This window comes from Desmodus rotundus, chromosome 2 (assembly GCF_022682495.2).
Source record: "Desmodus rotundus isolate HL8 chromosome 2, HLdesRot8A.1, whole genome shotgun sequence".
Lineage (NCBI taxonomy): Eukaryota > Metazoa > Chordata > Mammalia > Chiroptera > Phyllostomidae > Desmodus > Desmodus rotundus.
Genome location: NC_071388.1, coordinates 152,190,885 through 152,203,975, shown reverse-complemented (window position 1 = coordinate 152,203,975; position 13,091 = coordinate 152,190,885). Strand labels below are relative to the sequence as shown.

The window sequence follows — 13,091 nt, the reverse complement described above, 5'->3', positions numbered from 1 at the left end:
GTGAAATTTTATTTTAATCCCACCCAGATTATAGATGGAACTTTTAAAGAAGTTCTCAGGAAACTTTTCATTCTTATGGGCTGGGATTGTGTATCATGTCAATCCCCGAACCTGTAAGGATCCTGAGCAAGGGAACAGAATTATTTTGCACAAAATGAATCAGAGCTCACTTATGGAGCTGGGCTAAATTGATCCACAGGCTTTAAGGAGAGAGATGGATAACTACAAGTAAAAGACAATAAAATAAGGGAAAATAGTGTTTTTTTAAGAAAGGGGAGGGGAGAATGAATGCTGAATAGGCAACCAACAATATCTATTGCTGAGCTTTTAAATCTAGCGTAAGTAATGATTACAATAAAGATCAACTCTGAACACAAATTGCCTTTATTCTGTAACATGAATTAATATGTTTAAAATATTTAGAATATTGCTTGATACATAATAATAGTTAGTATATATTAGTGACAATTAGTATTTTATGATTATTATTCATTGGCTTTATTGCAAATTTTTTTATTAATGATGTGAACAAGTGTAAAATAGTAAACCTTAAGAAACAGGAACTTCTCTCCAAAAATATAGAACTGACCCTTGAGTACTGAAAAAGTTTCAAAACTTTGAATTGAGTTTGGAATTGAGTTTGGAATTGCCTGCTAGTCACATCTGTGCCACATGTTGCTCCTCACTCCACAACTCCACACGCAGTCTTCGATTCTGTTTCCTGTTTGAGTTCCTGTCCATCAGTTTGTTCACATTAGCTTTCAAACTCTATCAGGCATTTCTTTTATGTGACTACAGGCTCTTATTCACAATTTCTTTTCTATTTTGGATTGCTCAGCTCTCTCCCCTCTGCTTGACACATGTAATTCTCCCAGGTTTCTGATGTTATTTGTCACCTCTAGTGTGAAACCATCTCAGCTAGAAATCCTTGAAGCCCAGTTACTCTTGGGATGCTGCTCTTTGCTGCCCTCATTGGTCACTACCCATTACTGCAGGTACCTATCAAGTCCATGTGAGTTCATGGAGGACAGCAAGTCCAAGGGGAGCGGAGCTCTTATGTGCCATTATATGAACTGGTAAAGCAGGAAAGAGGTGCCTTCTTATTAATGTGCTGATGTCACCAATCAGCCTGGTCTTAGTAAAGCAAGGCATGTGTGGGACCAGAAGTCAGGAACAAAATACTCCCCTGTTTAGGGATTTCTGTCTTGTTTGCCTTCAGTCGAGCTAATGTCTCTCATAACAGGACTCCCAAAATCAATATGATCAACATCTAGCTCTTCCATATGAGAGTATATTGGCCATTTTATGAAGAGCATAATATTCTCAGAGTTTGGGGATGAAATTTGGTTTTACTGAAACCATTGTGAAAGCTTTCCAGTATATTCAAACTTTTTTTTAACTGAATGGCCAAGGTGCTGAATTAAGGGTAGACACAAGGAGGCGGAGTTCGAGCTCTAATTTCATAGCAACCCCCTTATAAAGGGTCGGGCCTGCATAGAGAACTGAGACAGGCTTCCCAGCCCATTAGATGTCACTCACTAGCACTGTGGACAAATGAGCACATAAGTATTTTGGGAGGTTAATGACTTGCTAGGTTTTGGGATGCAACCCTGAAAGGGTAGCAACTTCAAGTCAATGTGTCCTCTGATTATGTTTCATTTAAGGAAATTTTAAAATAATATTGGGGGGAACGCTGTGTAAAGTCTGTGATTGTCTAACACCACACTGTACACCTGAAACCAATACAAAATCATATTGAATGTAAACTGTAATTGAAAAAAAATAAAAGTAATTCAAATCAATAAACTCCCCTGGGTTTATTTATTTTCCCCCTTGGGACAGCCCTCGGACTTCCCACCAGCTAGTCTAAGCCTAGTTTCTCCTCAATGTGTCCCTCACTTCTCTGCTTTTTGCACACCACCCCCACCTCAATCACAAAGCTTGTTTCATTAAGGCATTAGTTTCAGATGTTCAAGAATAGATATACTAATATCCTATGTTTGTAACATTTCCATGTAAAATCATTTATACATAGAGTTTCTTATTTGATCTTCATAACAATCCTTTAATATTAGTAGGCTGGACATCATTATCCCCTTTTACAGATACGAAGGTTGAGGCTCCCAGGAGTTAAATGAATTACTCTAGGCTACATAATAAACAAAGGAAGAGGGGAGGGGGCATGCTGAGTCACTTGTGTAAGTTTTATGCTTTTTACTTTACTAATTCATCACTGATTCTTCTAAATCTTACTGGAGCATTTAATTTTCCCAGGCATTAATCAAAACATAATCAATTTCTGTGACCATTGGTAAAATAAGTGGGTTAAAACGCAAATCACTTTTCCTTAGGTGGATGAGTACAGTGTCAGTCTTTTTATTGCTGTAATTACAACTCCAGAAATTTATTGTGTAATCAGTGGTATTCAAACCAGAATGTTCAGATAGTTCATACTTACACATGCCTCCCCTTCTTACTCCTACCCTTGATGGGTAAAAATGGACAAAATCATAAAATACAGTATGTGCTTTCAACCGGAGGGCCAAAATTGGAGGTGTGGTAATTTTTGGAAATCTCCTCTCAAGTCTCAAGGGTCTCAGAGAACTGATAGTGTTTAGTGACCTTCATTGGCTGTATATCATCCTTGGAGGATTGAAATTGATTTTCTTCACGCTACCCTGCGAGAATCCCAGCCTGCGCCCCCTGCCGGTTGGTTGCCTAGGAGTGTGCCGCCCGCTAACAGCCCTTGATGTGAGCACCGGGCTTTGAGAGACTCATAAATGGGACCAGCAGGACTCTCATCCTGCTGCATTGTTTTGAAGTTATTCTTCCAGATTGTGCTTTCATTTCAGTTCATTCTTCTTCTCCGTGTGCTGCCGCATGGCCTAGCTCAATTCTAAACTTGCTTTTTTTAGCTTCTGAAAAACAAAAATTGGTTAGCTACTAACTGATTTTATTTGTACTATAAAAGCCCTGGGACAGAATTTTGCAAACAAAGCTGAAATCTATATGGGCTCCGCTGTATTCACTATCCTATATAAAGCGACCGAAATTATCAAAAGTTGAAGACCTCCCCCCAGGTGTTGGTCAGCCAAGCTTTCGAGCCGTCAATGGCGACAGCAAAGAGACTTCACACAGAAAGCAGAGAGGCAGCGCGCTGTGAAGCTAATGAAGCTTAAGCTGCAGGGCCCTTGGTTCGCGCAGGTGCCTTCCAAGACCCTGAGAAAGGGGCCTAGCAGGGTATTTATATGGTGACATGTTTCTGTAAAATTCAAAACAAAGGCATTTAGCTTCCACTGTTTAAAGAATCATGTTTCTCTCCAGTCCACACTTCCTATGTGTCTGGTGGCATTGGAAAGACCACAGGCATTTGAGGGATCTGGGCTAAGAGAGGTGCACTCGGGGATACTTTGGGCTTCCTGGAATGCGTTTATGTAATGCTCAGGCATGTCCGTGTGCAGTGAAGTCGTTGCTGTTCCATGGAAGAACAGCTCCCTCCCGGGGTGCCGCCATGGCCCGCTGTGCTGGTGCACCCCGCATGGTGACTGCAAATGCTACAGCAGAGACTGCATCGTGAGAGCAAAGCGTCCTGTGGGAAATTCTTATAAGACTTTCCCATTTGTCAGCAAAGAATTAGAATCTCACCACCATCCAGTGGAGAGAAAAGCTTCCCCCTGTCAGGAATATCTTGTGCTTAATAATGCAGCATATCGGGCTCTAAACACACCACACATATAGCTCTTCCACTTTCTTTTTGATGGAAATCACAGCAAATAGAATCCATCAGAATCCCCAAGTTCACAGGGCACAAGCTGTAGCAGGGACAGCAGAAAGATGATTTGTAAAAATTCACATAGGAGAGAAACCTGATGAAGTTTTCCCAAACTTTAAAACAATCTTAATGTTTCTAGGACATTACTAATAATGATTTGTGAAGCTGAAAAAATTCTAAACTATAAATAGTATGGTAACTATAAATATGAATGGCATGCAATAAAAACACTGCATTATGTTAATAGTCTATTAAAATATAGGCATTTTTGTCATATAAAGAGGCAAGCAGAGAGTATTCAACCAAAAACTAAAGAAAAAATATGTCTGTCAGAAAATTAAGTAGTAAAATAAATCAAACTGTGAATTGATTTTTCTGGCATCGTGGATATGGTATATTTGACTATGTTTTGGAATTTGTAAATTTGCCTGATGCTTTTTTTCCTCATTATAAGGAAATTTTCACATTTGATCAGGCCCATTAACGCTAACGTTTTTGGAACTAAGAAACAGTACAACAGAAAGACAACACCACACATGTCTAAATAACAAAGTTGTAAATATACTAACTATAAATAAAATGTTCTTCAGTCTTAACCATTATACCTCCATAATGATAAATTAGGAGATAAATATGTTAAAAATAGTGTTTTTAGGTGACTGGAAGTTGGTCAAATGTGAAAGAGGACTGAAATTATACACAGCTGGCTAATCCAGTAATGGAGTAATGATTTGGGGGTGATAATTATATAAAGAGGCACATAATTCATGGAATACAGATATTTAGTCATTTTTTTTACTTTTACCAAAAATGCTATCTATATTGTAATAATCAAGACTTTTATATACTTTTTATTTGATTAATAATGATTGTTATCAACTTTTTTGAGTATTTTATAATATTTTATTAAATTCAATTTGGAGAAACTTTGCTGTCCTGGGGCATTAATGACTAAAATTTTCAGTAAACTTCTTAGAAAAATAATTCGTTTCAGCAATAAACTTAGAATTTTGAATATCATGTTCAAACCTCACAAGGAATCATATATGATACAGTATATTATTGTTATTACAAAAAATACTACAAAGCATTTTAGTTTTACCATATAAATAGCTGCTACTTAATTGTAATTTATTCATCTTGTAAGGCAATATGTAGAACCATATAGTGAGTGAAGATTCTATATTTATTTTCAGCATTCATGTATCTATAAAATTTAGGAATATGAGTTGTTCAGTATTGAAAAGATGTTTCCCAGCTGCCCTTTAGTGCAAATACTGTGAACATCACGCTGACTTTTAGAGCCCGAATGGAAGCACAGGTAAATGAATGACTGGATCCTTGGGGCTGCTCGGAATGAGAGTTTAAGAAGCCAGACTCTGTTGCAGTTGTGCTTACTCAGAGAAAGGAGTTGATAAGATAATCTGTCTTTTCTGTTACCCAAGTACTTCTGCCTCGCAAATCCTCTTCAAACTCCAGAGCAATGCCCATCCCAGATGTGGGCATCAGCAAAACCCAAAAATCTTCATAGTGTTTAGACACAGTAACTTTTTTTTTTGAGGATATAGAATATGAGATGTGGAAAAGCCTTCCCTGTGACTTGAAAGATGTTAGTTGTGAGTACACATGTTTGGGTTTGCAGTTTGGTCTGGGTTAGTGCTAAGTGTCAGATCCCAAGTGAGAGGGGATCTGGGTTCTTTAGTAAATTCATGTGTGCATATGTGTGTATCCAGAACAGGGGCCCCTCTTGCCCAGGTTTAAGGAAAACACTGCTGTTGTACCTCATTTTGTATTTATAATTTTTTCTTAAAGCGAGCCCAGAAAGTGTTTAAGCTTCCACCTCCACAAACTTAGATTTACCCCAGAGACAAATGTTGGATAAGCATTGCAGATTATACACGTATGTGTTCACTACAATTATTTGCCAAACCCCAAATGCCTAACTAGTGATTTTTACTTAAAGTTATAAACCTAGGAGAGGAAATACTGAAAAGAACCCAACAACAACAGAATTTAGAAAGCTGAAAAACAGATCTGTGAGTGGTAACTGAATTCGAAGTCAAGGGGAGATGAAAAATTAAGGTGTCATTCAACCTTGGAGCCACTTTCCTTCACATCCGCCATCCATCTTCTCATCCTGCTGGGTCTACCTTCAAAATGTCCCTGGAACCTCATCGTTCCCATCATCTTTACTAGTACAACCTACTTTTGTGGGTTAAGTTGTTGTCCCTACCTGACATTTTGAAGTCCTAACCTCTGGTACCTATGAATGTGACCTTATTTGGAAACAGGTTCTTTGTAGATGTAATCAAATTAAGATGAGATCATGCCAAATTAAAGTAGACCCTATATCCAATGACTGGTATAATTTTAATGAGAGAAAGATTTGGAGATGCAGACACACAGAGGGAGAAAATAGTGAAGTAAAGACAGAGTTAGAGATTGGTGTATACTGCCACAAGCCAAGGAGTGCCAGCAATTTCTGGCAAACACCAGAAGCTGGAAGAGACAAGAACAAGTGCTTTCCAATAGCCTTCAGGGGACCATAGCCCCACTGACACTTTAATTTCATACTTGTGGCCTCCAGGAAGTGAGAGATTAAATTTTCATTGTTTAAGATACACAGTTTGTGGTAATTTGTTATGGCTCCAGGAAAAAAAATACACCTACCATTATTAATTGCCTGGACTAATGAAATAACTTCTGATTATTCTGCTTCTATCCTTCGTTCACCCTATTTTCAATATGGCACCAGTGATCTTCCTATAGCATAAACCAGTCCATGTTGTTTCTGTACTAAACATATTGTATTGGCATTCTATTTCCTTTAGAGTGAAAGCCAATGTGTACCCAGTGGCATGCAAGGCCCTACATCACTACAGCGTAACCGTGCCGCCCAACCCTGTCTTCCCTCTGCCTTCCTCAGTACTTCCCACAGTAGTCTTCCCTCCACTCAGTCCACAAAAGCCGCACATGGCCTCCTGGCTCTTCATCAAACACACAAGGTAGGTTCTTACCCCGGAAACTTGGCAGGAGTGGTTTCCTGTGTCTGCCACACACTTGCCCCAAATATCCCTTTGGATAACTCGCTCACTTCCATCAAGTCTTTGCCACAGTCCACACTCTCACCAAGGCCTGTCATGCCTATCTTTATTAAAACTGCCACCTGCCTTCCATCTTCCTATACTCTCAATCTCTTTACCCTATTTAATATGTTTCTTTCATGGCACTTACAATCCCTAACATATTAAATGATTGATTTAATTATTATGTCTTATTTATTGACTGTTTCTTATGCTCTATAACCCCTTGAAAAGAGGGAATTTTGTTTTCTTTACTGTTATATCCCAAGTGCCTAATCCTTGCCTGGCACATGAAAATAAATATTTGTTGAATGAATTTGTTATATTGATTGAAGAATCTTAAAAGCATGTTAATCTCCATCAGAGAACCCCAGAAATACTAAAGAGCTTGCAAATAGCAGAACTTGTAGCAATAGGAATGTTTGGGACTGAGATGGGAAAGATGTTTGAAATGTTCTGTAAATAAGTCAATATTTATTGAAGGCTTACTGGGGGCAAGGCATTTTGGATTGCTGAGAAAACATATTGTCATTATTATTGGAGCACTATTACTACAAGGTATCTAGGACCAGAATTAGTACTTTAGTTTGGTGATCAGCGAGGACGAGGATGAAGAGATTTTGTCATTTAGGCCAAATCAAACCATTAGTTAGAAAATCCCACTGTGGAAACTTTCAACTGACAGGACCCGTATTCCTCCGGGAATTTGGCTGTGATGAAGTTTCTGGTCTTATTTTTGTATAATCAAGCACCCACCTAGGAATTCCCATGGTTTATTAAATCAAAAGAGACAGATTACACTTGACATTTTCTCAAAACATTTTAAGGTTCTCCCCCTTCCTTGCCTCCACCCAGGCATTTTATTTTCAGCTTGTGAAGGGGGGCCAGCAGTTCAAGATGACTCCAAAAAGCTTATTGGCTCAGGCAATTACTTGATTTCCTCTCCTTGAAAATGTCATGTACATTTTAAGCACGTTGACAAGCAAGTTTGAAATGCCTGTCACATTTAGAGATGCTACACGGAAAAATGGAGCATTGAATTAAAAGCTGTTATTAGGTCCAATCTTTGTGATTTTTTTTTCAGTTTTCAATGTAGAAACTACATACTCCTCACATACTCTTACCTCTGAAAGTTTTCTGAGATCTAGTATAATAGTTAAGATTCTTTCAACCGCACACAATAGAAACTTCTATTAAAATTGATTTAAACAGTATAGAAATGATTGTTTTCACACTAGAAACCCAGTGGATTCCAAGAAAGTTGAGTCTTATGTTCAAAGACATTATCATCTCTTTGCTTTTTTATTTTTGGAGATCATGCCTTCCTCTCATGAGTGGTAAGGAGCCTGCAGCAATTCCGGGAAACACATTTGGACATAAAGACAACCAGAAGAAAAGAGACCTTTTTCTTCTTAAGGGTCTCTAGAAGCAAAACAAAATTTCCCAGAAGCCACTCCAACCAACTTCTCTTTACATCATGTCATTGGATCACATGTTCATTCCAAATCAATCACATACAATTATGATTACATGATGTTAAAAATCTAGGGTGAAATAAATGAAATTGTTGGGGAGTTAACCATACTATTCTCTTGTCTTTCACTTGTTTCTGACTGGCCACTTTCTTTTTCTTTTGAGTTTGGCTTTCCTTCTTTATGGCTGAAATCAGTTTAATGAATTAGAATGTACCCATTCCAGGCCACAGTTAGCACTATTGCAAGGATTTATTGTTTTGCCTTCATTAATTTAAATTAAAAGTTAATCACAAATTTGGAATTATTGTCACTTCTTCCTTCCTACCACAATACACCTTAATTAACAGGTTATTCAGAACGAGCCCTTTGTCACATCTATTGCGAGGATGGAGGCCACTCTCAGCACTCAGGCTGTGGACTGTCAACAACCCAGAAAACACCGACATTGCTCTGAAGGGACACACCCTTATTGTCAAGCGCCCCAGTGGCGCCCTGTGGAGGGACTTTAATCACATCAGTGTAGAACTCAGTCTCCTCAGTAAGAAAAAAGAAGAGGCTCTGGGTAAACATATAGTGGGGAAATAGAAAGAAACTGGCCACCATTCACTCTATGTACAGAACATGATCAAGGGTGTTATCTTGGGCTTCCAATACAAGATGAGGTCTGTGTATGCTCCCTTTCCTATCAATGTCATTATTCAGGAGAACGGTTCTCTTGCTGAAATCAGAAATTTCTTGGATGAAAAATACACCCATAGGGTATGGATGAGGTCAGGAGTTTCTCGTTCAGTATCTCAAGCTGAGAAAGACGAGTTGATTTTTGAAGGAAATAACATTGAACTTGTATCAAATTCAACTGCTTTAATTCAGCAAGCCACAACAGTTAAAAACTAGGGTATCAGAAAAACTTTGGATGGCATCTATAAAAAAGAAACAGTTCAGCAGGCTGATGACTAAGATCTAAGTTGTCCAACTATAGAAACAGCAAAATGTCAAATGATTTCTCAGTCTTATTTGTGATATTTTAAAGATGCAATAAGTCATGTATTGAAAAAAGCAAATTATGTAACAGTAAACAAATTACTATGTCTGCCAATCTCAATTTATGCATTAATAAATTGGAAATTATTGAGTTCCTATATATAATTGAGATCTATCAGTTTTAATAAATAAGAATATAAAACCATGTTAAAATTTTAAACATTATACAGTCATTGAGAATTTATACAGGTTCAATGTTAAAGACCTTAACAAACATTTTTCATTTGACCCTGAAAATAAGTTTGTCAGGACAGTATTATTAGTCCTGTTTTATAGATGAAAATGTTGAGACTCAGAGTTTAAGTGGCTTGCCCCAGCAAGAGGCAGAGCTGAAGTCTGAACCAAACTCTTGCCTGTGTGTCTCCAAAGTCAATGTGCTCAACTGCTATGCTCTACAAATATACATACTTGTTATTATTATTTTAGAAAATTCACTCATATGTGGCCTTTCTACTATTCCTCTATTATGGCCTATAATACATTAATCAGTAAGCATTTGAGTACATAGTATATGTTAGATATTAGGCCAAATGCTGAGAAGGATCTAGATAATTATATGACACTCCTCCTGTTTTAAGGAGACTGTATTCTAGCCAGGGAAACTAAAATAATTGAGTATTCAAAGCAATATAAAATAGATGAGAGGAGGCTGGCACAGGCAATAGCTGATGCAGAATGTGTGGACGACAAGGGAAGGGGGTCGGGGATGTGGGTAGCAAGGAGGCTTGGAGACAGAGTGGACTTGAGCTGGTCAGGAGAATTAACATAGGATGAGGAAAGATATCCCCAGACACTCAGGATGGACCATCCGACCACACAGCCTGGAGTAAGAGCTTGTGGGGAGAAGTAAATCAAATTCCCACTCAGGACTAGAAGGTCTATGTAAAGAAAGCTGAAGGATGATGTTAGTGAGGCACTACTTCAAAAAGGCTGCACCCAGGAAGAAACTGTTCTCAAGCTGGGGTTGGGGTTGGGGTTGGGGAGACTGGCCCATGACAAACTCCTCTGTAGGGTAACGGCAGGGCCAGATTCTATCCTTATAAGGTTTGACAATGCTACCTCTCCAAGCTATTCTCTGCCCATAAAATGTGCTTTGTGTATACATGTTTTAATATTTGCAAAAGGACTCTTTATGGAAAATGTTTAGCTTTCTAAAAAAGATAAGATTTAGGAGTTTAAAAAAAAACCCCAAAACTTCCCTCCTAAGACTATCATCTCTTAAGAAAGACCCTCAAGGACCATTCCCCTCTCTCATGCATTCTCCTGCCCTTTCAGGTGAAGACATTTATGCCAGGTTTCTTGAACTTTCTTGATTAAATAGAAAATATTTTACAACTAGAATCTCAGTTTATCCATTTCAGGATACTCAAAACTCTCCCCCTCCACTAATACTGTCCCTACCCCTAGCCACACGCACACACACACAAATATCAGATTTCAAGTATAGGTGTTGAGGGGGGAAAATAGAAATACCCTTAAAGATTTGTTTCAACTCCTCCTGCAAATATATAAAAATAAATGAAGTGGCAGATGTAAAAAAAAAAAAGAAAGGAAGAAACATAAAGTCCCACCTCAGTCTCAGAAGCCCCACTGTCGACCAGGTCTATTATAATATGAGTTTCAAGTAAGTCATAAAAAGATTTAAAATATATAAATGCAGGTTAAACCTTTTAGAATTCCCTTGTTTTAATTTTAGCCACTTTATAGAACTGTTTTATATATATGTGCTGTTTATATATACATATATGTGTGTGTGTGCTGTTTATATATATATATGGAGCTATATATATGGAACTGTTTTATTATGTGTTGTTTTATATATATATGTGTGTACGTGTGTGTATGTGTGTGTATGTGTGTGTGTGTATATATATATATATATATATATATATATATATATAAAACAGCACATAATAAATGTGTTCAACTGGATAATTAGACTTATGCAATCAAGACTCTGAATGTTTCTCTAACATCAAATTTCCTTGTGCTTTCTTTAAAATCCATCCCCTTCCTATACGTCTGTCCTCAGCAACTACTAATCTGCTTTCTATCTCTCTAGATTAGTGTTGCAGGCATCAGCAATTTGCTCCTTTTAATTGATAAATAGTATTCCATTGTGTTTTTATACCAACATTTATTTATCTATTTACCTATTGCTATTGGTTGTTTCCAGTTTAGATTATTACATATAAACATACTATGAAAATTTTTGTATACATTTTTGCGTGGGCATATGTTTTTAATCTTTTGCATAAATCCTAGGAGTGAAATAACTGGATTACATGACAAGTGTATACCTAATATTTTAATAAAAGTGCCAAACCGTTTTCCACTGTGGTTTTTCCATCTTATATCTCCACCAGCAGTGTAGGACAATTTTAGTTCCTCTACATCCTTCCCACTTTTGGCACGGTCTGTTTTTACTCATTAATGTTCTTGAAAGCCTAAATTGGTTGCAGCTTTAATGTGCATTACTTGGTGCATTATACTGTTAAGCATCTTCTCTATATTTATCTTCATTCATATATCTTCTCTGGTGAAATTTATGATAAAAATTCTTGCACATTGGTTTTTATTGGGCTGTTTGTCTTATTACTGAATTGCAAGAGTATTTTGTATATTCTGGATACAAATCCTTCCTCTGATCTTTGTTGCAAATATTTTCTCCTAGTTTTGGCTTACTTTTATATTTTCTTTGTGGAAAAATAAAATTTTCAACATTAACAAAATATAATTTATTGATTTTCTATTTTTGTGTCCTAAACAAGAAATCCTTGCTTAATCCAAGGTCATAAAGTCCTCCTCTTACGTTTTCTTCAGGAAGATTTTATGGTTTTAGTTTTTATAGTTAGGACTATGATTCATTGCGAAGTACTTTTGTGTACAGTGCAAGATAAGGGTTGGTTCTTATTCCTCATGAATATCCAGTTCTTCCAGAATCATTAATAAAAAAAAAACACTTTTATTCCTTCGTGGAGTTGCTTGGATATTCATTTAATTGGATATTCATTGAATGCTTTGACAATCAATTGTCCATTTATTTGTGGGTTTACATTTACAGTTCTCACTACATCCCATTGACCTATATGCTGATCTTTTAGCAAATATAAAACTACCTTGGTTACTTACTATAACTTAATCATGTCTTGAAATCAAGCAGTGTTAGTCCTCCAATTTTGCCCTTCTTTTAAACTTTATTGGCTGTTTTACAGCATTTGCATTTTTATATACCTTTTAAAATCCTTGTCAGTTTCTATATCTTTTATTGGGATTTGTGAATCAATTGCCATTTTAACAATATTCAGTCTTCCAGTACATAAACATAAAATATGTTTCCATTTACTTGGTCTTTCTTAATCTTCTCTGTAGTAATTTAGAGTTTTCCTCATGTCATTTTGCATATCTTTTGTTAGATTTATTATAATATATTTCATGCAGTTTGGGCCCTATTTCAAATGGAATTTTAGTTTTTAAATTTTATTTTCCTGTTATTTATTGCTAACATTAAAAGAGATAATTGAATTATGGCCATGTTGACAATTCAAGTGTCATAAGAATAGAGTAAGTAAGCAACCAGAAGGCCACTTAGACACAGTCTATGGATAAGAAAAATTTTTGGCTGAACTGTATACATTTATGATAGAGAAAATTTCTAACTTGTCAATCAAATCCTGTTCCCGACCCAAATTAATTTACCTCATTTTAAGTTGCACCAAG

General features: G+C 36.8%; 1 pseudogene; it reads left to right on the top strand.

Annotated features, from left to right (window-relative positions):
• The first annotated feature begins 3,511 nt into the window (after positions 1-3,511).
• On the top strand, positions 3,512-9,287 carry LOC112322226 (large ribosomal subunit protein uL6-like; annotated as a pseudogene).
• Positions 9,288-13,091: the final 3,804 nt, after the last annotated feature.